This window comes from Leptonychotes weddellii, chromosome 6 (genome assembly GCF_054177405.1).
Source record: "Leptonychotes weddellii isolate Sample4059 chromosome 6, ASM5417740v2, whole genome shotgun sequence".
In the NCBI taxonomy this organism is placed as follows: Eukaryota; Metazoa; Chordata; class Mammalia; order Carnivora; family Phocidae; genus Leptonychotes; species Leptonychotes weddellii.
In genome coordinates, this window is record NC_138374.1 from 129,614,330 (window position 1) to 129,624,986 (window position 10,657).

A 10,657-nucleotide genomic window follows, 5' to 3' on the forward strand; every position below is an offset into this window, starting at 1 on the left:
CTGCTTCTCCCTCTGACCCTCCCCCCTCTCATGTGCTCTCTCTCTCTCTCATTCTCTCTCTGTCAAATAAATAAATAAAATCTTAAAAAAAAATAAAAAATAAAAAATAAAAAAATAAATAAAAAAAAGAAAGTAAAAAAATAAATAAATAAATAAATAAAAGAAAGTAAATGGAAAAAAAAAAAAAAAGAACCAAGAACTGTCATCCTAATACCACCCAATAGCTCTGGTCTTCAAAATCCCAACTCTTTTCAGATACCTACAGCAGGGTTTTTTATCCTTGGTACCACTAGGTTAGACAACTCTGGGGGGGGGGAGGGGAGGACCTGTCCTACACACTGGAAATGTTTATAGCATCTCTGACCAGTACCCACTAAATGTCAGTAGCATCCCTCTCCCCACCCATTATGACAATCAACATATCTCTAGATGTTGCCCAGTGCTCCCTGGGGATGCAAAATCACCCTGCTTGAGAGTCACTGTTCTCGAAGGCAAGTACACCGGAATAACAATAATACTAATAACAACAACTGCTATGACTGCTACCACTTAAAAGGCACAAATTGTATGCTAACAGCCTTATGACAATATTCTATCTAATCTTTGCGGTCAAGAAACCAATCTGTGTTGACTCTCTAAGGAAATATTTACATTGCAGATAACGAAACTGAAGCTCAGAGAGGTTAAGTAAAGTGGCCAAGGTCACACAGATGGTAGTGGAAGAGTTACCGTTTAAAACCAGGCTTTTGTGACTCTGAAACCTGAGCCTGTCACCATCTCCAGATCCTGGGACCATAGATCACAGATGTTTCCGGAACAGTCTCCATTCTCAACAGTCCTTCTAGAGTATGCTAACACTGTACGAATACTAGGTCCGGATTCATGTTTGAAGCCATAAATATTGTAGCTATTCTCTCTAGGAACACCAATCCTGAGTGTTGGTGCTGAGGAGATGTTGCTATAGGCTAATGGAGAGAGCCCTGGGTCTGAGTTCAGACCCTGGGGCCAATAACTGACTGTAAGGTCTTTATTTGGGGTCAATTATTTAAGCTCTCAAAGTCCCCATCTGTTCATCTACAAGACAAAAAGGACTGGTTTGATCAGGTTCTCAACTGTGGCTACACACTAAAATCACGTGGGGAGCATTGAACAAGGAATGCCTAGGCCTCACCCCAAGCCAGTTAAACCAGAATTTCTGGGGCTTGGGTAATGACATTTTTTTAAGCCCCAAGATAACTAATGTGCAGCCAGAATTGAGACCCATGGGGCTGGATGAACTCTAAGACTCTCAAGTTCTGTCTTTCTGCCTTTGGGCCCAACTCCCCTTAGGCTGGATGCTTTCTTTTCTCCCTTCCCACCAGGATCATAGGACATATAAGAGCTCTTTGGGGGCGTTTCCTGGTCTCATAAGACTGCCCCAAAAGCCTTGAACAATTTCCTGAGAGGCTCTCAGTGTCTCAACTGCCATCCAGTCCCTGAATTAACCATCTCCAGTATCATTCTGCCCACCAAAACTATGGACCCCCACCCCACTGTCCTGTGGTAGCTGGGGGTTGGAAACTCCTCCAAAGGACTGCAGGGGGCAGGGAAAATGACAGAAGACGCTGCGTCATCTGAAAGACTATCCTCTTCCTGGCCTCGTTGAGTGCTTGCCCTGTCTGACTTGAATAAGGTTAATTCTAATCCGTGGTCTTTCAAGAGGTGAGAGAATCTCCCCTTTCTGGGCATGACTCACCAACTCCTATGTCAGCTCCCAAAGGAGAGTGACAACGTCTCACTCAGCAGGTGCCCGAGAGGAGCTCTGGCTACAGAACAGGGGCTTTGGGCCCTCTGAGCCCCATGCTCTTCATCCCCTCCTCCACCTCCTGCCACCCAGCCTTCTGTGAATGACCCTCTCACAACAGGGGGGTTTCACACACTACTTCTAGGTACAACTGGTAATAAAAGCAATGTGTATCCATGAAGTACTCCCCAGATGCCAAGTTCATCTATTTTCATCTACTTTCATCTATTTTTCCCAAGTACCCACATGAGAGGCTATTAGTGTTCACATTATTTTTGTAATCATCATCATCATCATCACCATCATCATCATCATCCCGTTTTACATGTGAGGAAACCGAGCTGTCTGTATTCACTGTTCACTGTTCCGGTTCCCCCGCGGTGGTCTCTGTGATTGCACCAATTATCCAAATGACGGTGGCTTCCCCCGTTGGCGCATGAGCTCTGCAAGGGCAGAGACCACCTCTGGGTTGGCTCACCACTGCCTCCCAAACAGGCAGAGACGCACCACAACTCCCATGCAGGAGGCTGGCCCCTGCGCACCCTTCCCCTTGCCCCAGGGAAGGGAGGGCTGCAAAGACGGCTGACAAGCAGCTTCCTGGGAAGTGGGCGGACTCAGGAGTGTGGGCCATAAGGGACACAGAAAAGAGTCTTTAGGGAGGAGAAAGTGGACAGCGGGAACAAAAGCCGCCAAAACACCAAGGTTTATCCACGCAGACCTGGGGGTGGGGGGTGGGGGAGGTATAGAAGACAGAGGACAAGTGGAGTGGGTGGGAGGTGAGGAACGAGGGAACCAGTGCAGACAACTCATTGGAGTGGAGGGTTTTATGTCCTTTTCTTTCATCTGATACTTTCTGATGCTTTTCTTTCATCTGATGCTTTCCCAGGGCTCTCTCCATAAAGCTGATGGGAAGGGTCCAGTGCAGAGTGAGAGGCTGGATGTTTCAGGGATCAAGGGCAGAGCGGGGATGGCGGGGTTGCCGAAGAGCACAGAGAGGGGAGGACGGCTTTCTCCGGGGCCAGGGAGAGCTCCTCCGTCGCAACCGGAGGGAAGGCAAGAAAGCGGACGGGGCCGCGCACGTCCAGGTGGGCAGTACCTGGAGGGGAGACGGGGCCGCCCCGCTGACCGCCTTACAGCCGCGTCCACCCTGGGCAGCACCACCCTTTAGCCCCTCGGCCCCCGCGAAGAACCCGAGCCTTGAGAGTACGGTGACTCCGGTGCCGCCAGCAGGGGGCAGAACTGGGCCAGGAACCAGGTCCCCCTGCCGCTCCTGCCCGAGCTCACCCCAGGGGCAGCCTGTCACCCTCTGCAATTCAGCGGAAGGTGGCCGGGACCCGGTGTCTCCGCGTGTCCCCGGATTCGAACTGAGGTCTACCAGACCCCAAAGCCCAAGATCTTTCCCCTGCCCGCCGGCCCCCTGCGTTTGATCTGGAAGGGAAGAGACGCAAGGCTGGCGGGGAGCCCACTAAACGGGACTTTGTCTGAGCTAGTAAATTCGTCCTGCAAACCAGGTATCTTGGTGGTGGGGTTAGGATGCATTTTCTTCATCCTTCTCTTCAGTCCTCACCCCACCAGACTCCTCCATCCCAGAACAACCTAAACACCACCGGTAGACCCCGTCGTATTGCCAAGTGGCCGAGCACCTGACCCAATGCCATCTCTGCACGGCTGGTGCACATTATCTCCAGACTCAAAATTGCAGTCCTTCCATGGAGTCCACCCAAAAGCCCAGCAATCTAATTAAAAACCTACCCAAGAGAAGGCTACTTGGTGTGGGATAGGATCAATATCCAGGAGATGAATTTGTTACAATGATTTTAATAAGTGAGTGCATTCCATTGGGCCCGCAGAAGTCTGGCAGGCATTCACTACTGAGCTGCCCACCCACTTTCTGAGCTGTCTACCCTAAGACTTTTCCATCTAGGATGGTGAGAAGGGTTGTGTGTCCTCAGTTATTGTGGAGGATGCTACAGCCCCTCCCACCAAGGATCCAGGCAAATGGGAGGAGAGGGTCAGCTGGGACCAGAGCCCCTGACCCCAGCATCCCAGGTTTACTAAAGCCCTCCTGTCTGTGCCCTGGGTTCCTGCTGGCCTCCCCATTCAACTGGGGGAAAGGGGCTTGGCGGGGAGTGGGGTAGAAGAGCTCAGACGCCTGGGCCAGGTGGCCAGCTTCATGTAAATCTGTGTTGGGTTTATAAAGCAACATGAACAGCATCCTGCTTCCTTCCCCCTCTCCTTCTTTAGCTTTGTTCTTCCCTCCCTCTGGGTTTCTGCTGGCCCTGGGGATACTATCCCCCACCTTCCACCTCTAGCTGGGCTGTGGGTGGGTATAAGGAGGGACCAGATCAGAGGGAGGACCCTCCACCTTCTTCCCTCCTTCCCTGTCCTGACCCACCACCACCACCACCACCCCTGGGGTCTGCACTAAAGAGCCTACTTTATCTTGGACAAATTCAGAAAGCCGCTTTGCCCTCTGTTTTGGGTGGTGGGTTGGTTGGCTAGGTTACATACGTGTTTGCGCTTAGTTTGTTTTGTCTTTTGTTTTGTTTTTTAACTTTCTTTGACCAGCCTTCACAGTAGGAAACAAAAACCATGGGGAGTCTCAAACCCCACAACTGCAGTGTGCCTTCTGCCAACCTTTGTACTACACGATGTGGCAAGCCCCTCCCCCTCCTGGGCCAATGCTTCCCTGTCTTCAAAATGAACCGGGGCTAGATGAGCTTGGAAGTCCCTCCTAGCCCTGGCACCCTCATACCCTCTGACCTTGAGTTTGACTTTGGGGACATAGATGGCCTCCTCCCAGGAGGAGAGGATGTGGGACAGTGATCCCAAGGAGAGGGCGAGAGAGGGTGGGAGCCCCTGCCCCAAACCAATGGGAGGAGCTATCCCTTCTGCTTACTCCAGCCCTAGGCTGCCCTAGACTCATCTGGAGAGAATGAGGGCAGGGGTGAGCAAAGGAAACTGTCACCTTAAAACAAAAAGAACATAGAACAGCCAAGGGACGCTGCTGAGACTTCTATTTTCCATCTCATCCTCTCCCTCCACCCAAACTGGACCCTAGGATGCCTTCCCTCCCTATCATGTTTGTTTCTGGCACTTCACAATTTCCTAGCACTTTCAAGTTCATTGTTGGGTTGAATCCCCCAAACTGCTCTGAGATAGAGCCAAAATGATCACCTCCATTTCACAGGTGGTGAATGCGTATGTGGGCTATAAAGCCCCATCAGGAGGGATGGGGAGGAGGAGGGGGCATAAGATTTGGTGGAAAGGCCTCCCAGACTTTTTCTTCTAAGACCATGCTACACAAAAGCAGACTGAAGTCTTTATAGGATGTCCACCCTCCTTAGCTTTCCTTCACCTTGTCCTTTATCTTTATAGCCTTTATCCTACAGATCACAAGTTAGAACTGAGATAAGGAGAGGCTCTATTTTTCTATCACATCTCTCCTCCTGCTGGGACGTGCTGGGGATTCATCATTTGGTCTGGGGAAGAGGTGGGGGGAAAGCAAGTGAAAATCGCTGGTGTGGTCTGCTAACCAGAGGCAGACAGGGTCAAGGGAATGAAGGAGGCCTTGCTTCTGCCTTAACTGAAAGCCTGACTGCATTTGTTACTGAGAAATTGTGTCCCCTCAAAATTCTTGGGTGCAAGCCCTAGCCCCCAGTACCTCGGAGTGTGACTGATGTGAAGACAGAGTCTTCCCAGAGGTGATCAAGTTAAAGCGAGGTGGGCCCTAATCCAATAGGACTGGTGTCCTTATAAAGAGGGGGAATTTGAAATGACACGCACAGAGGAAAGAGGATGTTGAGAAACACAGGGAGAAGCCGGCCATCTACAAGTGCCAAGGAGAGAGGCTGGGATGGGTCCTTCCCTCAGAGCCCTCCAAAAGGAAACAACCCTGCCCATGTCTTGAACTGGACTTGTAGCCTCCAGAACCATGAGACAATGCAAAGGGTGTAAACAAAATTCCAGCTTGGATGGAGAGGCAGTGGAAGTGGAATTGAGATGAGAAACCTTCTCCCCAAGCACCTCCCCGATTTCTCCTGGCTTACAGAATGAACATAGATGTCAGTCATTCCGCATTTACTGAGCACCTACTGTGTGCTACACACAAAACCCTTAGGGCTCAAAGAGCTGACACTCTTAACAGGGAGAGACAAAAAAAAGACCAAGAAAGCACATTAATAGGAAAGAAGGTTCACATAGTATGGGGTAAAAGGGACGGGGTAAGGACTATGGTGCAGTTTCAAATAGAGGGTCAGGAAAGGTTCTGTTGAGCAAGTGAACGTGAGCAGACAGTGGTAGGAGGTAAGGGAGAGAGGCCCGCAGACCACTGGACAGCATGACCTTCATTCTGTCCTTTCTGCGGGAATGGGTCATGCTGTGACCATAACTTCATTCCCTCAATAAACAGTTCTTTAAGCAAAAAAGAATGAGGCATAGTTCATGATCCCAGACAGAGCTTTACTTATCCACCCTATCTCCAAAGTCTAGAGCAATGCAAGTACTCAATAAATACTGTTAAATCAATTAACTCATCCATAATCAATAACTTATTTAATGTATGAGAAGCAGAGACACCCCCTCATAACTTCCCAGTAAGTACTAAACTTGATACAATGTGTCATATAAACAATGGCTCGGAGGCTTTTTTCACATGTAAAAGAACCACTCAAAATACGATCAGAACATGATTTCAGTTTTGCGTTTTCCCTTCCAGCCCCATCTGTACACATAACTTACGCAGGTATGATTTAGTGTTTTGTAATCATAAACATAGGAGTTTGACATAAGGGGGCCTTTTTTAATGCTTGTCATATTGTAGGCATTTTTCTCTAACATTTCACAGTCTTTCCGATTATAACTGATAATGGATGCATGAGGTCAGTTTTCAGACTGCCAGCTAAAGCAATATTGCTTCCAATGTCCCTGAATTAAGACAAGCCAGGTAACGGGTAGGCTCCATAGCTCAGTGGTTAGAGCACTGGTCTTGTAAACCAGGGGTCGCGAGTTCGATCCTCGCTGGGGCCTCTTGTTCGCTTCTGCCTTTTTTTCTTTTTTAATTCTTCCCTTCACGGAATAGAAATTCCAAAATAGAAAAGCGATTTCTGAAAAAGTTAGTTCTGGCAGGAGTAAAAATTACTCCTCCTGAAATGCAAATGATGGGCGTCCTTCTAGTGAGTTAGAGGTGACCCGGAAGAGAAAATCCTGGACCGACACAAAGAGCAGGAAAAAGAAGGAAAGCCGTCCTCGGCGACCCCAGCGCTACCGGGACGTGGGACGCGGTCCTCGACAAAGGAGACGCAGGGCTCGTTTTCAACGCCCTGCAAGTCGAGCCCCAACCCCGCATTAGGAGAAGCTCGGGCGCGTCGGCGGCGGGTTCCCGGGGCGGCGGGCGGGGCGGGCCTAGGGCGCTGCCGGGGGGCGGGGCCGGCGCTGCACCTGCAGTGACGCCGCGCGGCCGGCGGGCGGCGCTCTCGCGCCGGCTCCCACTCGCCTCCCGGGAGGCCGGCGAGCGCGCGTCCCGCCGCCCGCCCTGCCCAGCCCCGAGCGCGGCCAGCGTGGCCGGGGCGGAAGCCGCGCGGTGGCCGCCACGTGGCAGCCGCGCCCCCGCGCCCAGCCCCGCTCGGAGAGCCTGCCCCTGCACAGGGAGGAGGAGCGGCTCCCGAAAGTAAACAGCCCCCGGCTGCTGGGAAGCCAGTGTGTGCAGCCGCTCTCCTTTCTCCGTGGTTCCCTGAATTCCAGAACGCCCCGGGACTGCCGCCACCAGAGTCTTTTTCAGACTAGGCGGATTTTCCCCACCCTGGATTTCTTTTCCCGTATTTCAGGGCCAGGGGCTGATAGCGGGCTATCTGCAAAGTAGCCGCTAGCCTCCGCGGCCACTGAGGGTCTGAAATGAGGCTAATCTGGGTTGGGCTGTGTGCAAGAGTTACAACACATCGGATCTAGAAAATATAGTACCAAAAAGAGAACGTAAACTCTCCCCCATTAGTAATTTTTAATTGACCACGTGCTGAAATAGTGTTGTAGATATATTGGATTAAATAAAATATGTAATTACATTAATCTTACCTATTTTTTTAATGTGGCTACTGGAAAACTTAACATTACATCCATGGCTCCCCTTTGCAACACTCCTATTTCCGTGGGATAGTGTAGCTTTAGAGAGCCTGAGTCCTGTGACCTTGAGTTCAAGTTAATTCTTAACCTGTGCTCACATCAAGTAAACCGGTGGGCAGTCTCCTTCATGCGTGGGTTTCCCAGAGTCAGTACTGTATTTGCAAATAAGTATGGCATTGGTTGAAGTGAAATTAAATATCTTCCCAACATAATCTTAAATTCCACAGAAGAAGGGAAGGTCTTCCTTCCTTACCTTTTTCTTTCTCTTTTTCTTTCTTTCTTCCTTTCTCTCTCTTTTCTTTTTTCTTTCTTTCTTTTAATTCTGAGTATAGTTGACAGTTGCATTCAGGTGTACAACATAGTGATTCACCTTCTCTATGCTGTGCTCAGCACAAGTGTATCTACCACCTGTCACCATACAACCCTATTACAACATCATTGACTATATTCCCTAAGCTGTGTCTTTTAGTCCCGTCCTTTATTCAATAACTGGAAACCTGTACCTCCCACCCATCTTCACCCATTTTGCCCCTGCCCCCTCCCCCCCCTTCTGGCCACCACCGCTTTGTTCTCTGTATTTATAGGTCTGATTCTGCTTTTTGTTTATTCATTTGTTTTTTAGATTCCACATCTGAGTGAAATCATATGGTATTTGTCTTAAGAGAATGTATTTCTTAAGCTGAGTTAGCTTTGGGAACGATGGAACTGTCAGACGTTCTATCTTGGCTTGTAAGATGCTAGCTCTGGAAACGCACACTCCTACTTTTGTTGGTTACTAGCCCTTCTGTGGTCAGGATAGCTGCTGCTAGGGATGCTGTGGAGGTGAAATGCTCAGAGTGCCCCGACGAAATAGGCCCCACTGGTGCAAAAACAAGATCCATAGTGATCACAGAAGGGTCAGCACTTCATGGACCCTGAATGCCTTTTTGCAAAACCATTTCAGATCCTCAAATAACATAATACCAAGACTGCTTGCTTTGAGTTACTTGCTCATCAAGTAACAGAGTTAGTAGGAAAAAGATGCCTTTGAAGCATTCCAGTTCTCTCCCTCTAGCATGACCTGTTCCTTGCAGCCCCTCCCCTAGCCCTCTCCCCCAGCAGGCCTCTAAAAAGAGCAAGCACAAGCGTGTGCGCCTTTTTCTGGACTTCTCAACACCTTTGCCTCTGAGGAAGCCAAAAACATCTAGGCTATGACCTAAATGATTGTTCTTTCAGTACTGGCCCCTTCGTGACAGCTCACGGGCCTTGCCAGCCAATTTCCAGAAAAGAAAGCCACTTTGCCAGAGGGGAATACGCCGCCTCTCCCCGCCCCCCCCCGCCCCAGCTTCCTGGCATTTCAGGGAGACCTGTTCATTTCCCTTCCCTAGACCCGCCACCCTCCTATTCAAAACCCGTGTGCGGAAGCCTAGAACCTGAAGGACACGGTCCTTTGATGCACGAATTCTGAGCACCTTCCCCCCAGGGCTCAAAACACTTCCAGGCCAGACCCTATTTGTGCCACATGTCTTAGAAGAAAGATTGTACAGGGGGCACCTGGGTGGCTCAGTCGGTTAAGCGGCTGCCTTTGGCTCAGGTCATGATCCCAGGGTCCTGGGATCGAGCCCCACATTGGGGTCTTTCCTCAGCTAGGAGCCTGCTTCTCCCTCTCCCACTGCTTGCCACTCCACCTGCTTGTGCTCTCCCTCTCTCTATCTCTATCAAATAAATAAATAAAATCTTAAAAAAAAAAAGAAAGATTGTACAGAAAAAAATGAGACAAGTGAGTTCAAATACTTGTTCAAGAGGTCAGTCCAATCTCTCCAAACTGACCTGGATGTCCAGCCATCTTTTGACAATGGATCCAGGGTAGAATTCCTCCCGCCTTTATGTTGGTGTCTTCATCTGAGAAGACGCTACAAGTGTAAAAGATCAGGGCTGGTTCGATCCTGAAGTTCATGCCTATCCTAGAGAGTGTTCATACGCGTTACAAAGGTAGGCAAAAAGTAAAGAAAAACAAAAGCCATGAGATAGGGCAAAGGAAGCAGCTAAAAAATTTATCTAAAAATGATCTGCAGACAATGATGACTAGTGTTTTTTGCAGCACTCTTAAAGGCAGAACAAGAGAAAAGAATCAAAAAGAGGCCTGATGTATTTAGATTAGGTTAGGTTAGCCTGCAAATGAAGATTGCTAAAGAAAAAAACAGAATCTGCTTCTTCGGAAAACTAAAAAAAAAATCTGTGCAGGGTTTGGCCACCGTATGGAAAGCAGGGATTACATGACCTCTGAAGGTCCTCAACAACCCTGGCATTTCATGTTTTTGTTCTTAAACCAAATTGCCTACACCATTCTGGATGATTTGCAGGATTTGGAGAACTTCCTAAAGACGAGGATCACTTCCTCTCTTAGCTCTTTTATTCCTCAAATACCTGGTTAAAAGCCACCGACCCTCACCAAGGGCCCTGCAGGGGGGCAGGTGCACGGGACATCGACGGGGGCGTTGGTTCAAGTCCAGCTGTCCCCTCCCTGCTGCGGTCTAGGGCGTGAAGACTCATTTGCCTTCTCTTCAACAGAGGTTACTTGGCAACACATATAAGCAAGGTTGTGAGGTTGCAGGTAATTTATATAATCTTGGCACATAAGAAGTACTCAAAATGTAGTTACGTCCATTATGCTACTGGCCAAGGCAAGTTAGTGGGCACTGGAGTTACAAACCAGGACCTGCCTCTAGTCAGTGAGCTACAGCCTGGGGCAAAGGAAAGAACCATTTTTAGAGGGGC

General features: G+C 49.3%; 1 non-coding gene across 1 annotated transcript; it reads left to right on the plus strand.

The window, feature by feature from the left end:
* Positions 1-6,738: 6,738 nt before the first annotated feature.
* Positions 6,739-6,811, plus strand: TRNAT-UGU (transfer RNA threonine (anticodon UGU)). The gene has a single exon. It is a non-coding gene; the product is annotated as a tRNA-Thr (tRNA).
* The last annotated feature ends 3,846 nt before the right edge of the window (positions 6,812-10,657 follow it).